Genomic DNA, 5,450 nt, shown 5'->3' on the forward strand with positions numbered 1-5,450 from the left:
CCACTGTTTCAACTGCTCTCACTACTTCACCTCTTCTCACGGTATTTGAAGCTATTCACCATTTGTGTAGCCATTCCGTTATTCAGCATTCCCACGCATTTTCTGCAGGAATGCATGTTTCTGTGTTATTATTCTGCTCTGCTGCTTCTATTCCGTACCGTGCTGCTCTGTACTTCAGCATACATTCAGCGATTAAAACCATCACGTTTACAAATGTTCAGCTCTTTCACTATGATGGGACTTCTTCACTTTGTTTTTCGACTCTTTATACTTGTGAAAAGCGTCAGCTTTTTGATGACTTTTGTGTAACATTGAAGTCCATGAGAGCATGCTTCAAATCCTACAATCTTCTTCCGCTCACTAAAATTTTCAGCTCCTTCATACGTCTCACCTACAGACGCCAAACACACTTTAAATGTTCACAAAATATCAGTTATGCCGGCTCTATCTTTCAGTTTGATATCTTTTAATAACCAGTTTTTTGTACAAAGCTGTTTAGTTTCGTGATCATTTCAGGATTTTTGTCTGTGTTTCTAGTGTGTGTGTATGGCGTCTTGCAGAGATGATGATGTCATCGTTATAGTGTAGTCACTTAGGAAAAAATCTTTGTCCCCTCTCTATAAATTGCTCCAACGCCTCTCATATCTGCCTTGTCCATACCAATTTATACCTCAAAACTTAGGTTATTTTGTCTAGTTTCAGCCAATGTGCTCATTTTTTGCAATATGCCTTATAACGGTTGGCGTCGTGAGCTTCCAAATGACAATATTTTCCACATCTCTGTTCATCCCCTGCCACTGTTTATAACATCTTCACATTTCTGAGCGAAACGCAGACGAACCACTTTATTTTAAATCGCTGATATGCCCACATTTTTAAGTTACCATACTATAAATTTTACATGAATAACGGTCACAACAGGTCTTTAGTGTCTCTAACGGTGAAGTCTGTGTTTTTTTCGATAGCATGACTTTTGTGATTTTTAAGGCTTGTTTGAAGGCGTGTTTGAAGGGTTTCTCACACTGTCCGGTCACGCAAGCATTAGCAGTGCATTGAGCCAGCAGTGACACGGTGCGTTACTGATCACGGTGTTGAGAACCACACGAACACGCGTCACCAGTGACAACACTGTCACAGACAGCAGCAGCAGTCTTGTCAATTTCGCCTTGTCAGACAGTTCTGGCATGGCTGAATGCCGTTGGTTGTGGGAGGCATGGGTTCCAATCCCACGGTGGTACACCTGTCAATGTGTCCCTGACCAAGAGGTTATTTTCCCTTTTGTCAGCACACTATTCTTTCTCACTACGTTCAACTTATTCTTACGGATTTAAGCTATCAACCAGTGTTTAGTAGCTTGGCAATTCAGCTATTGGCTTTTTTTTTTGGCTTCCTCCTTAACTTCTTCATACATTCATCTATTAAAAACCATTCACCTTTTAAAATGTTCCTCTCGTTTTCAGCTATGAATAACTTCTTTTCTTCAACTTTTTTCTACTATTTATACTTTTTTTTAAATATTAAGACATTTTCAGGTAATTCATTCAACTTTCAATCTTTTGACAGTATTACAGTTCATCATCCAGCTTTTCTAACAATGTTTTTAGCTCTTCATCAGTAGATAATGCCGTTTAGCTTTCCAAACTCTAACACTTTTCAATCATAGTGGTATGGTTATGACACATACCTTTGACATGGAAGACCTGGTTCAAATCTTGTTCGCTACATGAACTAGTGTCCTTAACGCAGAACACTCAAGTCCTATAGCAATTGTTTCTCTCTTTCCTGTTTTCTTTTCCTTTTCTTTTTTCTTTTTATGACACATCCCTTGGATTGGGAGACCCAGGTTCGAAGCCCACCTTGTGAGCCGTTTTAACATCTGAATATATGCCTTGGAACGTTGCTTTGGATAAACTGTAAGCTAAATGAGATGTAACTCTAATGGTGTATAATCTTTATAGCTGACACAGCGCTTTTCCACCAGACATAAAAAACATTAATTTTGTCTGCTTTTCTTCACCACCGCGGCACCAGCACACCCGACCGCACACAACACACACCCAACACACCCACACAGACCACAGGCTCTCGTGTGAGACACTGCAGCTAAAACAAAAACCCACATGCAACCATCACCACACAGTACACGGCACGGATGGAGGCACAGACACAAAAAAACACATACACCCACACACCCCGTTAGCCAAAACACGCATCATGCACACATGCAGTCACAATCACATATATCCGACACGCACACACACACACACACACACACAACAGCCCACACAGACACCCCCACACACACCACACAATCACACACACAGACACACAACCAACACACATACTCACCCATACACACACACCACACACACGACCACAGCACACACACATATCAGACACTGACACACCACATACACCCAGCAACACACATAGGCAGAAACACACCCGCAAACACACACACACACATGCACACACCCATGCAAACACAGAAACACCAGAACACGACACACCGTATTCAGACCCACACAACACAACCACACACACAACCCCAAACACATACCACACCTCACACCAGAAACTACGCACCTACTGGTCATCACGTTCCATGACACCTCCTTCAACAGGACTCAACTTTAAATACCCCGGCAAGTAATATTACCATTATCTATTATCTTAGTGTTCCACTTCTGTTCTGACTGTCCTCTGTCTCTCTGTCTGTCTCTGTCCTCTCTCTGTCTGTCGCTGTCTCTCTCTCTCCTCTGTTTCTCCCTAGCCTCTGGTCTTTCTCGGTTTCCCCTTTCTCTGTCCTTTCTCTCTGTCCCTCTGGCAGTCTGTTGGTTTCTCTCTTCTGTCTGTCTGTCCTCTGTCTTTTTCTGTTTCTCCTTCCCCTTTCTCTGGTTCTCTGTCTGGCTGTCCATGTCCTCTTTGTTGGTTCTCTCTGGCGTCGGATCTGTCTGTCTCTGTCTGTCTGTTTCGTGTTCTTTTGTTCAGAGACCCCATTCCTTGTTTTACACCACAAACATAATATAATTTCCCATCTCCTATCAGCTATATTGATTCTTTTTATTTCTATTCATGTCTAATAAGATACAAAGTATTTCTTCTTCAGGCCGTTTTAGGTAATGTCATTTCAACTTTTCTCTTTGACCAGTATTACAGTTCACTTCAACAAGCGTTTCTAACAATGTCTTTTAGGCTCTTCACTTGGTAATTCAGCACTTTAGCTCCACGCTCGAAAGCAAGTGGTTCCTGATGTTTCTTTTTTAGCGTGTAGTGCCTTTGAGCTTTAGATTTTTTCGCGTACTACTGTTTGTTTCATATTCCTGCATGTTGTGAGTGATTATCAGTTAGAAATAGACTCATATACCTCACATGTCTACGTCTTTTGTCATTATGTCAACTTTTGAAGCCAAGCAGTTCAGTGTCGCCTAAGCTTTAACTTTTTAATGAATTCATACGCATTAAAAAACACGATTCCACTTTTTCAACTATTCTCACTACCTTCAACGTCTTCTTCTTACTGATTTAACTTCACGCAGTTTAGCTTTAGCAATTCAGCTACTTCAGCATCCACGCATTTTTCCGCATGAAATGCATTTTCTAGTTCTGCTTATTATGTGGGAATTGCTGTTCACAGCCATTTCCAACTATTTGGTGTTCCAGTCGGCCATTTTGTTTTATTATTTTCTTTTTATTCCCTCTTCCGTAACGTTTTTTGGCTCTCTGTAACTTCTGCATATGGTCAGCTATTAAACCATTCAACTTTTAAAATGTTCAGCTCTTTCAGCTAAGATGGGACTTTCTTCACTTTGTTTCTACTATTTATACTTTTTTAAATATTAAGCTTTTAGACTTTTTTTTAACATTGAATGAAATGAGAGCATGCTTCAAATCCTTCAATCTTCTTTCTTGCCGCTCCCAAATTTTCGGCTCCTTCATACTTTCCCTACAGACGCAACCAACTTTAAAATGTTCACAAATCTTCAGGTATTAAACTAGTGGCTTTTCAGTTTGATAATCTTTTTTAACATTTTATTGTGAAAAAAGCTGTTTAAAGTTTAGTGATCATTTCAAACAGATTTTTCCTGTGTGTTCTAGTGGAGTTGGGTATTGCGTGTCTAGAGAGGATGATGTCATCGTTAGAGGCAGAAGCTAGGAATTATATCTTTTGTCCCCTCTCTATAAATTGCTCCACGCCCACCATCCTCTACTTGTCATACACCATTCTAACCTCAAAACGTAGGTATTTTTATCTAGGTTTTCAACAAGTGTTGCTCACTTTTGCGATACAGTTCTTATACTGTTGCCTCGTGAGCTTCCAAATGACAACCGTTCCACATTTTTCCTCCATCCCCCGGCCATATTAAAAGTCTTTCTTCCACATTTCCCGCGAAACGCAGAAGCGAACCCCTCTTTTTTAAAAATCGCATGAATCCCACATTTTTTAAAGTTTATCAACATAATTTTAACATCAAATACGTTCACAAAGGTCTGTGGTTCTCACGATTACGATCCTTTCAAACCGAGAGCCCTTACACGTTTTAAAAAGCAGTCTGAGCTTTATTTGAGAGCTTGCTCTGTTTCTTGTGAACACTCCATGTGGCCATCTGACCGTTTCAGCAGGTGACACGTCGTTAACCTGATTAAAGATCAAGAGATCTCATCACAGACTTCAAAGGGGGTGTCACGGGTCTGAGGTACGTTACATGACAACCCTTCACAGACAGTTGACTTGAAATACTACAGTCAGTATATGAACCTTTAGTCTACACGCTTTAGTGTTCCACGTCTGTCTGTCTCTGTCCGTCTGTCTGTCTGGATTGTTTCTCTGCTCTGAATCTGCTCTGCTCTTAAGGCTCTCTCTCCTCTTTCTGTCTATCTATTCAGACACACCACACAGCCACACAACAGACACACACCGCACGCACAAACACAACACTCACGCACAAACACACACACACACACACCACCAACCACACACGACACATCACCCACCACACACACACAGCACAAAACACACCCACTCACAAAAAACACAACACACACACAGACAACACGACACACCCCAAACACACAACAGACCACACACAAGGTTAGTTTAAAAAATTGTTAACAAAGTTTTAAACTCTCTATCTCTCTTCCCCCCTCCCCTGCTCTTTCTCACACACACACACACACACACACACACACACACACACACACACACACACACACCCACACCACCCCACACACACACACACACACACACACACACACACACAGTCTCACTCCCACCCCCGCGCACACACACACACACACACACACACACACACACACACACACACACAGTCCCACTCCCACCCCACACACACACACACACACACACACACACACGATTGTCTCTCTGCCCATCACCCGACCAGAAGGGCCTTGCCCTGAAGAGCCTTCTCTCTCTTTCTCTCTCTGTCTCT

Source organism: Sander lucioperca, chromosome 21 (assembly GCF_008315115.2).
Source record: "Sander lucioperca isolate FBNREF2018 chromosome 21, SLUC_FBN_1.2, whole genome shotgun sequence".
Lineage (NCBI taxonomy): Eukaryota > Metazoa > Chordata > Actinopteri > Perciformes > Percidae > Sander > Sander lucioperca.